Source organism: Urocitellus parryii, chromosome 2 (genome assembly GCF_045843805.1).
Source record: "Urocitellus parryii isolate mUroPar1 chromosome 2, mUroPar1.hap1, whole genome shotgun sequence".
Taxonomy (NCBI): domain Eukaryota; kingdom Metazoa; phylum Chordata; class Mammalia; order Rodentia; family Sciuridae; genus Urocitellus; species Urocitellus parryii.
This window is the reverse complement of record NC_135532.1, coordinates 36,065,659-36,077,797: the sequence shown is the minus strand read 5'-3', so window position 1 is coordinate 36,077,797 and position 12,139 is coordinate 36,065,659.

Genomic DNA, 12,139 nt, shown 5'->3' with positions numbered 1-12,139 from the left:
AGGAGGAGAGTCTAGATCAAGAGAGAAACGACCAGCATGGCCCATTTTCAAGGTTATGTGAAAACTTTGATACACAGGTGAAGCTTCTCGAACTTAGAGGGAAGGTAAGGAGCTGCCATCATCAGTGAAGTTTCTCAACCTCATCACCATGGACATTTTGGTACAGATGATTTTTTTGCTGTGGGGGTGTTTAATAGCATTCCTGATGCCCATGGATGCCAATCGTGTACCCTCCAGTATTTACCACCAAAAATATTTCCAGACATTACTAAATGTCCTCTGGGGGAGGTCAAAATCACCCCAGATGAGAAGCACTGAGCTAAAGGAAAGGCAGAAACCATAGAGCAGTCGACAGAAGGAAAGCAGGTGGCAGGGAGCTGGTGCAGGGGGAAAGATTTTTCTCCTCTGGAGAAAAGTGCTGTGAAGACGCAGGAGCAGGGGACCTGTTACTGGACTCCAGGCAGCAACCTTGGGCATCCGTGACATCAGAGCAGTCTCAGTACTTCCGCCCCCCTCAGGATGCTTCAGGCACCTCACCGGATTGGCTGCACCTGCCCCCAGCTCCTCCTCCCAGTCAGAGAGATGGCATTGCCCTCTTGAGACCCTTTCATGGGGATGGCACCTTCTTCAAGGTTCCCTGAATGTCCTGTCAGCAGCTCTCTGGGTTTTTTTGTTTTGTTTTGTTTTTTGGTTTTTTTTTCCCTTAGCAGGCTAGTTACCTTTATTTGCAAAGGAAGCACCTAGAAAGCAGAGAAGTAAGGAGGCAAGTCCTAGCAGAGAGAAGGTGTGAGTTATCTATTTCTCATGTGGCTGTGCCTGAACTGCCCCTTCTGGGGGCCTCGTGGAATTTTATGAACTACGAGTTCTAGCAAATACAGAACGTGACCCAGGGACTGTGCAACATTTAAAAGACCACGCTCTGATTTCCAAAGAAACTGGATGTTATCCTGAGAGACTGTCTTGGTGAACTGTCAGTGCGTGTCTGAGGACAATACCCCATGGTGCTTTGTAGGAGAGTGACTCAGGCGATGACTCAGCCTTCTTGTCCTCTGTGGAATTGATATTGACAGTATCACTTGTTGGGAATCTGAAACAGACAGGTGGATGTCTAGACTCAGAACAAATACCTCACCTGAATCTCCACACAGAAACACAGGCACTGAACCCACAGGGGACAGACTCGGGCTTTGACGGGCAGTTTGGCTCTTCACGGGGGGCTCTGTGTTCTGGAGGGACTGAAATATCCCAGCAAATGTCGAGCCAGTCTGGAGTCCTTGGAGCAGGAATAGCGTGGAGCAGTGGGCAGAACTAGCAATGTCAGAGCTGTATCTTCCAGCAAAGGTTAACTCTTTGGTACACAGAGTGGACTCCATGAAGCATCTAAAAAACTCCAGAGGGTGAAATATAGCCAGACAGAATGAGCAGAAACCGGGGACAGAAGTGGTTCACTGAAGCACAGGTTCAAAGTGGGTGAGGCTTTGCAGGGCTCCATAGCTTCACCCATGGGCCCAGGGAAGTGTGATTCTAGGACCCCAAGCTGATGTAGACCCCCCAGTGAGTCCCTGAAGCCCCATAGTCTCTGTTCTTATATAACTGGGGCAAGGAGTCCCACCCTGTAGGTTACTATGAGGACAATTGGAAGGGGCTTCCAGGGCCCTCAATCATGAAGTGAAAGTTGATTACTATGGGCCCAATTCCTCATACTTTGCAAATGGCATAAAGATCTGCAAGTCTACAGAGGAAGTTAAAGGGTTTCTATAACTCCTGGGAAGAAGATAGTATGTTTATGACAGAGCCTGACCCTCAAGCACTCAGTTTGAAGCAGGCCTAGGCTCCCTGCCAGAGCCAGCAGACACTCTCCTGGGATGTCAGGCCCTGAGGCAGTTTGAGGGACAGCAACTCAAGCCTTGCCAGCCCTCCTTTAAAAATAGAAAAAGTCCCTGTGACTTCTGGGCAAATTCCCAACTGACCTTTGACGCTGGGGAACAACTGTGGGTGGGGAGGGATCCCTGTGCACACACTAGCAAAGACAATGAGTGAGAGCTCAGCTTCTTTCTGTTCTTCCTGTTGACCTGACCAATTCAGACAGGACTTGGCAATGCTCTGCAATTGCATCATCTGTGCTAGGTGCTTTGCAAAGATGGCTACAACAACCCCCCAGACCAGAGTGGGAATTGGAGCCCAACATTGTGGACACAGCTTTTAGGTAGCTGGTCAGCCAGGAATGAGTGAGCAATACAGACAATGAAGGGTGACTGAACCACAGAGAGCCTTATCTGACAGATAAGCACCTGGAAGATGGGGTTTGGTATGTTGAAACCTCCCCCACCCTTAATTATATCCCCTTGAGAAAAAGCATTGTTTGACAATCATGTCACTCCCTATCAGGAGGCCTGGACCCTTCCTTATCTCCGAAACTATGACAACCCCCAATCACCCTGGCAACCAAAACATCAAGACCCTCACAGAGAAACTTGCTGAAGGCCTTTCAAAGGGCAGTAAACCCATTAAGGGGACAGAAATTTAAGATAAAAACAGGGGACTCAATTTCCTTAAACTCCAGCTGTGTGAGCACCACAGTCCTCCCTCAGAGGAAGTCCATGCAGTTCCTATGCTGTCAGTCAAAAGTCAGGAGGTGGACCTGCACCAGACTCTCTGGAAACTTCCCTAAGATTCCCAACAAAATTGGAGGGAAGGAGGGGCATAGTGTCCTCCTCTCTCAGAGTGTTACCAAAAGCTCACTCCTTGTCTCCAATACCAATCCAATAATGAGGAAAAACAAGGTCTTGAAAAAAAAAAAAAAAAGAAGATATTTTATTGCTTTGCTAGCAAAAGAGAAACACAGGGGACTCCAGTCCCAGAGGCTCTGGTTCTGTCCATCAAGAGGAGCAAGGGGATTCTAAAGAGGTGATTCAAAGGCTACATTCCAAGTGTTCTTTGCTCAGAGTTGAGTTTCACTTGTTAATTTGGGAGAGTGTCTTTTCTGAGGTTTCCTGGTGCCATCCCCAAGTCTGAATTACTTCCTTCCTGTGGTGGGCTGTGCTCAAGGACAGATAACTCCCAGTAGCATGGGGAAGAAAGAAAGGTAATCCTGTTTCCCCCTGAGATCAGAGACAGGAGAGATTAGGAGGAGGAAGGAGAGGGAAAGACCAAGAAATCTCCATTTTGAAAATAAGTCACAGTTGGTCTGGAAATAGCTTAGTTGGTAGCGTGCTTGCTTTACATTCACAAAGCTCTGGATTCAATCCCCAGCACCACAATAATAATAATAATAATAATAATAATAATAAGAAGAAGAAGAAGAAGAAGAAGAAGAAGAAGGCAGAGCAGCAAGGGCTCTGAATAGTCAAAGCATAAAGTGGACCCCTGTTAAAGAGAACCCACTATCTCCCTGAGAACGCCCCCTTTCCCCCTTTCCTATTCCTTCTAATAATTTTCTTCTCATAAACTCTGAGCCCACATCTCAGCTGTCTCATTTTTGTTTTCTGTGCTTAGGATGGAACCCAAGACCTCACTGAGTTACACCTGGACTCAACTTCCTCCTCCAGCCTTCTGCTGGGCTTCAACCCTGGTCACCCTGGGGTTGGGGACAGACAACTAGGGACAGCCCTTGCACCTGAAGACTACTGGAATTATCCAAACCTGCCAGTCCTGAACCTGCTTACCTTGCCTCATCATTTCTTTCCATAGAAACCACAAGAAAGACTCCAGTCTATGTTTTCCCTTCGATCCTTCTGCCTCCTGACCCTGGTGCTTCCTCTTGCGTCCCTGCATGACCACAGTGTGTCCTCTTCTATGACCTGTGAGTGTCACACCAGTTTTCCAATGGCAGTTGTCTCCTGATCTGTGGGCATCACCTATAAGTTAATAATGAAACTTGTCTTTTAAAATAATATTGAATGAAAGAAAAGGCTCAGGCGACCCACATCCCAGCTGTGCCCATCTGTAAGCTGACCCCCAGCTGAATACTGCCAAATGAGTGACCCCAGGGGAGACCAGCAGCAGAACCTCCCAGTTGATAGAATCATAAGAAATAAATCATTTTATTTATTGATTTAGGCACTCTACGACTAAGCTATACCCTCCACCCTTTTTATTTTGAGACAAGGTCTTGCTGAATTGCTAAGGCTGGCCTTGAATTTGAGATCCTTCTGCCTCAGTCTCCTGAATAGCTGGGATTACAGCTGTGAACCACCTTACCTGTAATCTTTTTTTTGGGGGGGGGGGGTGCTTGAAATTCTTTTTTTTGGGTGCTTGACTAAGATTCTCCCCATGGTAAATCCTGATAGGTTGTTTCATAGATAAAATGCAGGTCTTCTTATGAGCCTTTGCTTTATTGAAGAGATTATTATGATCCCTATCTCCTCTCACATGAGACAGATTGTTCTTTTCAGACACCCACCTCCAGGAGAGGGCAGAAGTGCTCCCTCCTCCTAACATGATCCTTGCCTTCTGGCTCATGGTGATGCCTCTCTTACCTGGCCCCCATGGTTGCCTAAGCCTCACTCCACTGTGCAACACGGATTCCTGGCCATGTTGGAGTGCACCCTTGGGGTCTACATCTTGTTCCTGGATGAAGACCTGCCCTGCACCTTGTTGTCACCCCCTGGGTGTCTTGTTGTTGTTGTTGTTGTTGTTGTCGTCCTCCTCCTCCTCCTCCTCCTCTTCCTCCTCCTCTTTCTTCTTCTTCTTCTTTTTTAATATCTTTATTTAGTTTATTTAATTTTATGGAGCGCTGAGGACCAAACCCAGTGCCTCACATGTGCAAGGCAAGCTCTCCACCACTGAGCCACATCCCCAGCCACCCCGGGGAGGGTGTTCTTCTCCTCCACTCACACAGGGGCTCACTCCTTAGGGAGAAGAGCCGCCCAGCAAAAGGGCTGCGCATACTAGATGTTCTATAAATATCTTTGCTGAGGCACTTTCCTCAACCCCAAATTTTTCTTTTCTAGGCACCAGTTCACTGCTCTGAAGTCTGGATCTGGACGGAACTGAGAGTGGGCACTCATATTAGAACAAAAGTCACATCAGGCCACTTCCCTGACCAAAGCCACCGCTGGCTCCTCACCTGACTTAGAGTCCAAGCTCTGGGCCCTCTGCACTTTGGCCCAGTTCCCTCCACCACCGTGTTCCCAGCTCCAGAGCCCTTTGTCCTTCTCTGAACACAATAAGCACCCATCTGGTCGGGGGACAGTGCACTTACCCTTCCCTCTGCCCGTGTACTTAGGGCATTCACATGGCTTCCTCCATCAAGGGTTTGCTCAAACACCACCTTGGTGTGGATTCCCATGCCCACCCCCCTGCACTCTTTATCTCATGGGCCTCCTTTTTTCTTTCTCCATTACTATGTCACCCAGCACAGAATTACTTGTTGATTGTAGTGTCCCTCTCTCTGTCATTATATAAACACCAAAGGTGCAGAGATACAGCGCTCATTGCCTGTGTTCTCAGTCTCTAGGACAAAGTGGGTGTTCAATTACCACTGAGAGGTGAATACATGAGAAGAAGGCTTGACTCTGGTGAAGGCATTCTTGCACCTGCTGTCTGACAGGGTCACAGCGTGGGGGATGCTATGGCAGGGCCCCACCATCTGGAAACCAGAACCATTAGGAATGTTAAGTGTTTTGTTTATGATACTCATGAAATGGATAACAGGGCATATGTCAATCAATAATAAAAGTACATATTGCCTGAGATTGCAGGAAAATTCCCAGAATGAGACTAAGGATACAATGGAGGCATGCCATGAGGTGTATTTCAGTATCTCTCAGGATACAAACAACAGTGTTAGTCCTCAAGCCTGAATAACAAGAAATATTTATCCATGGTTAACAATTTACACTAGCCCCCCCTCAACCCCATCCTAAAAACCACAACCTGCACCACAGCCTAGCTACAGAAAAACAATTGTTGTGCCAACAGTACAAGGACCACCGTATGTAGTCTATGGTATCCCCCCGAGAACAAGAGGCTAATAAAAATACACTCCCCAACCAATAGACCCTCCTTTGCCTTGCACAGAAACTTAAGATGAAAATGGAAAACACATAGTTAATATAAATGACAAATGGGTTGAGGTGTAAATTCTGCCCTTTAGTTAAAGATTACAAAGGCATAAGAATCAGTGTGCTTTGACCAAGGATCAAGGAAGTTCTTTAAGAAAGCAGTTGAATAGGTCATATGAAAAAAGGAAGTTACCTTGGAAATTAAAATAGAATAATGTAAAATTAACATAGACATATTTTTGAGGCACTTCAGAGTAGTAGGCTTTTAAATAATAGACTTTCACTACTGTAAGTGTGTTTTACTGGGATTTTAGTTTAGAAGTAAGAAAGATTACCATTAATCATAAGTATGCTTTAAAGTTAAAGGTTAATGAAATAATTATAGGTATGCTTTAAAGCTAGAAGTGGAAAATAGGTCAGGAGTCATGTAGTCTAGTTGAGTCGCCTAGCACCTAGTGATTGAGGTGAAAACGTAAAGCTTAATCATGATTGTCTAAGGTCACAGAAAAATATTGTGAACAATGTACTCAATATCTCAGGTAATCAATGTATGTCAGAAAAGATTGGAACTCTTGAAAATTATCTAAATCAAAAAGTTTCGGGCTTTGAAGCTATCCATTAACTACCTGAAAAAACACCTGTAAAAAAGGTATAAAAATAAAATTCCCTCCAGGGGCAGCAGAGATGTCTTCTGCTCATAACTTGTACCTTGTAGTCCCGACTCCTCTTCTTTTGCTGACGCCACTCCTCCTTCAGGACCCCTGGAACCCCACTCCCCACCACCACCCCGCATCGACGGGGCTGGACCTGGGCATGGCTCCTCCGACCTAGGGTTCCCATCATGCTTGCTTTTTGGCACTGCAACCTATGACTGCTTGCAACCTTCCCTGTGTCCCTCGGGGCAGCAGCCTCCATAGCAGCTTCAGGGTGCCTGTGTGTACCAAGGTCAGCAAATCAACACACCCTGACAGAGCTGCCAGCCCATGAGGGACTCATTCACAGGAAGTGCTTCTCTTAGTACAGCTACTGGGAGACTGGGAAGAGGTCTACCTGGCACGTCATGTAGCTGGCTATACAGTATGGTTCAGATCTAGGAATATTCCCCCAAAAGCTCATGTGTTAGGCAATGCAGCAATGTCCAAAGGTGAAAAGATTGGTTATGAAAGCTGTAACCGCAACAGTGGACTGATCCATTTGACAAATTAATAATTTGAATGGGTTAGTGGGTGGTAGATGTAGGCAGGTGGGATGTGGCTGCAGAAGGCAGGTTTTGGGGAGTGTACTCTTGGGGACTATATCTTGTTCCTGGCTCCTCTCTCCCTCCCTCCACCTCCTCGCCCCCTTTCTCGCTGGGCTCCGTGGTTGAGCAGATTTCCTCTGCCATGCCCTTCTGCCATGGTGTTCTGCCTCCCCTCAGATGCAGAACAATGAAGTCAGCCTATCATGGACTGAGACCTCTGAAACTGTGAGCCCAAAATAAATCTTTCTTCCTCTAGGTCATTCTTGTCAGATATTTTGGTCACAGCAGCAAACAGCTAACACCACACTGTACTTTTCAAAAGTTTCCTTTAAACATCTCTTTCTCCAAAATGGTATCTCCCATTTAATTCTGTAGGACCCTTCCAAGAAACCTCTCCATACCCCTAGAGCCAGTAGGTGCCACTTCACATGTCCCCAACCTCTGGGTTTTCCCCAGAGGTCTCTGCCCCTACTCTAAACCACTATAAGCAACTCAAGGGCAAAGACAGTATCCCCAGTGCAGTCCTGGAATGCAGTTCACATTTGACAACTGGTTTTTGAAATTAAATAATGAATAAATACATGAATGAATGAATGAATGAATGAGCAAAAGAAATACTCTAGAATCTGCAAAGTTATACTGATTGGAAATGACTAGCAGAAGGAATTTCAGAGCTGTATAATTCTCTCTGGTGAGCCCATGTCTGTTGGACCTCAATACTAACAGTTGTCATAAACAAAGATTTCCAAGGAAAGGAATCTCACAGTTTCCTGTCCTCATCTTTCTGGGCTGTTGATTCAGACACCAAATTAAGAAATGGATGAGTGAGCTCCTTGCCTTCCCAGGGCTGTCTGAGCGCTTCCTGTGCAGCAGCTCGTGGTGCACACACAATATTGCTAAGGTCAATGGGTTTAGCAAGAGAGCTGCTTCCTCCTCTCTTGAACTCCCTGCAGAGGGAAGGCTCAGGAGCTTCAAACCACTGCAAAAAAAAAAAAAAATCATTCTAATAAGATATATTAAATCCTAAGCAAATAACCAAGGAGCTAAGCTTTTACCTGTGGCATTTTGCAATTTACCAGTAAGTTAAAAAAAAAAAAAAGTATTGGCACCAAAAAGATAGGAGGGGCTGTCTCCCAAAAGGGCAATTCAGCAGAAAGAATCTCTTGGAATGACTGTAATTATATTGTCTCCCGACTCTCTAAGCCAGTGACAGCATGTGCTTAACGAGCTGTTCCTTGCTGAGAAGGTGCCATGTTCATCTTTTTCCACATTTGCAGCTGCATTGCAGGGACAGGTTAAAATAACCCAAACCCAGGCCAGCCTGCCACTGCCACCAGGGCAGGACCTTGAGAGTGTGACCATTGTGGTGCATGTCCTTCTGGGTTGTCCTTCTGGCAGTGCAAAGACCAGGAAGCCTCGCGGATCCAGACAGCTAGGAAACAGCCTGCTCCAGCTCTCCCTTCTGGAAATGTGTCTGCAGGACAAATATATGAGAAGACTCTGAAAAAACACTGCCACACATGCCCTAAAAATGACAAGATCGCAGCAGCATGTTGCCATAAGGTGGCCTGTGGCTATGAGGTGGTGTGGTGAGGATTTGGGGTACATCTGGGAGAAATGAGGCAGGGAGAGGCTGCCAGAGGCTGTCAGCCAGCTGTACGGCTGCACCGTGCTGAGAGACCAACTGGCCAAGCTGACATCTGTCAGGTGACAATTAGCTGCCATCAACCCTCAGCCTCTGCTCAGCCCTCTGTGGGATTTATGATGTTTCCAGATGTCCCCGTGTTTCAATGTTGTCCCTTCTTCACACATATTAAGAAAAAGGAAGCACAGGCTGTAAGACTAGTCACTTGATTCCCAAGGTCAGCTTAGCCCTGGAACAACAATGACCAGTTCCACAGGGGCTATGGGCCAGCATACACAGAGTAGTGTCATGTAACTTGTTTTATAATGTCTCATTTAATTCCTGAGCAAGTCTGTGAGGTGGATCATGTTAAGTAAGCCCTTTAACTGCACATGGGACCTGACGCTCAATGAAGCTAAGAAGCTCTATCTCCAAGGTGGAGAGAGCCAGGTCAGTAGAGGTCAGCCACGTATGTGTGTCATCTTAGGATCCTCTTGCTGGCAGATCTTTTTTTTTTTTTTTTTTTAATGGTGCTGAGGATTGAATCCAGGGCCTTGTGCATGCAAGGCAAGCACTCTACCAACTGACCTATATCCCCAGCCCTTGCTGGAAGATCTTGAGGCTTCCTGTGGTACCCGGCCAATTCCAGACTGGAGATGATCTCAGAAAAGAGAGGCCTGGGTATTGCTGCCCGAGGGGCAGGATGATGGGGAAGACATTCTTTTTAGGCACTCAAAACTGACTGCTGGGACTTCCCACTTGCCCCGCTTGCCACTAGGTGAGAGGGTGACCAGAACTATGAGTTCAACTGACCCTGTCACACTGAGCAAGTCATACTACCTCCCTGGATGAGATGCTTTTGTCTGCAAAATGGGAACATGCCCACCTGGAGCAGAGAAGATGAGAGCTTAGTAATGACCTCTGGAAACTACACAGTTCATGGGAGGAGCTCCAAAAGGTGTAGGAGGGAAGTCAAGGAGTGCAAAAGGTGTTCCCAAAACTTCTCAATTCACACAGGTCTCCAGGATTGAAGTGAGGGGAAGGCGATTATCAGTGAGGCCCCCTTCATAAGGAAGCAAGTACAGTGATCTAGTTACACTGCACAAGAGCTAGCCATGGAGCACATTAGCTTAGAGACCCTGGCCCCTCAGAGCGTGGCCCACAGAGTAGCAGACTCATGCCGCCTGGGCCCTGCACGCTGACTGAGCTAGACAGAACCTGCACTGTCCTAGATCTCAGCAAAGTGGTGCATGGTAATAGTCCAAGATGCCCTGTGAGGCCAGCACTTGGGTTCTGGCTTCAAATCTCCCTGGGCCATGGAGTGGGCATGATTTCACCTTGTCAACTATTTGGCAGAAAGAGCTACAGAGTTTGTGGGACTTGACACTCATGCAATTTGGAGTTTTAAAGAAGAAAAGAATATAAAATGACAAATAAAATATTAGATATAAAAGTGATGGTTTGGGTGGTAAAATTACAAATATTAAAGAGATGACAAATATCAAAACACCATACAATCCAGAAAAACAACCTTATGCTTTTATTAAAAACATACACTCTATAATATTTTTACCCTATTTTTTTGGGGGGAGAGGGGGCTCTGATCATCTCTTCACATGACAACGACTTTATAGAAGACAGTTAAGTCTTTCCTCTAGCATGGTTGTTGGAAACGTTTTCATTATTGTGTGTTGGAATACATAGAACACGAGACTCCATGTATAGATACACTCGCTATATTTAGTACTACTATTGATTTGTGTCCTAAAAACGCAGCAATTGCAATAGATTGTTTTTCTTGGACTTGCCAGCAAGAAAGAAAACTGTGATATTGAGAAGACTCCTGACACGAGAGACCTTCCGTCCATGAGAATGGACGCTGCTGACAATGTTGCCCATCTGGTAACTGGGAGAGCTCCCCACAGAGTAGCTTCAAGCTCCAGGTGATTCAGAACTGTGTCTCCTCCCCCTCTCCGTGTGCCCCACAAAGACACAGCCATGACACTGGCAGATCAGCAAGGTGGCAGTCCGAGACGTCCTAGAAGTTCTTCCGACACAAAGTTAGCTTGAACCAAAGGCAGAGGTGAAGAAACCACATAAACGTACCTTTACTGAATACGTCTCCTGCTCAACAGTCCTTTACCCCCACCCCCATCACTATGGCCATCTGACATCACCGGACACAGGGAACATATGTGCCCTATTGGGGACATCAGAGTGGAAAGGAAAACATATTCTAACCAATAGCAAATACAATAATTTTCTTTTGCAAAACTTATAAAATACATGACCACAGAGTAAGAGGAAGGGGAACAGGATGAGGAAGGTGAGAAGAGACTGAGACTGAATGGAGCTAGTTATATTCTATCATCTGTGATTGTGTCCAAATAAATCCCACTATTATGTATGATTATAATCCCCTAATGAAAACACTAAAAAAGAAGAAGAAAATACAAAACCACAAGAACACGTTGCTGGTCTCCTTCCAGGGCTGGCAGGGCTCCAGGCAGTGGACGGGCCTCAGGGGGAAAACTTCCTTAGCTTCCATTGAATGGCTCTGAGCTCCTGTCTCAGTTCCTCCTGCAGGACACAGAAGAAACACTAGTATTCTTCAAGAGGGTTGCATGAAAATTAAGAGAATTGGCCTGTAAAGGGTTTATATCTACTTATTATGGTGATTGGCATGTGTTTGAAGTAGTTATTGTCCATGAATTCTTTCCTTGTTGAACACATTCTATTTCAATCTGCATTTCAGTTTAGAGAAAGAAGCCACGTGGACCCAGGTCCTGACTTACATTGGGCACTTCCAGCGATCTGAGCAGGGAACAAGCCCAGCCCCTCGTCCCTGATATCCCAGGCCAGGTCTGACTCCCTTGGTTACCATTGGCTAAGAGTTTCTGAGGGTGACCTCAGGTCAGGTACCCAAGGAATCCTTGATTCTTTAAGTCATGCACCTTAAATTTCTCTTTCACTTGGTGATTTTCTTCTGGGTACCATATTATGCACATCTTTCCTGTTTCAGTTAAATTCAGCAAAGATTGACAGCTCTCTCTCTCTCTCTCTCTCTCTCTCTCTCTCTCTCTCTCTCTCTCTGTTTTTTTTCCAGTCCTTCCCTCCCCCACCAATCATAGACATCATTCTCATGCATCATTCCTATTTCACCTTTAGGTTCTGGAAAGCAGACTGACTCACTCAAGGTGATCTAAACTCGGCTCTCCCTGTCCCACTACAAACCCAGTGCCTTATTCCCTGTTATTCCAAGCAGGACAA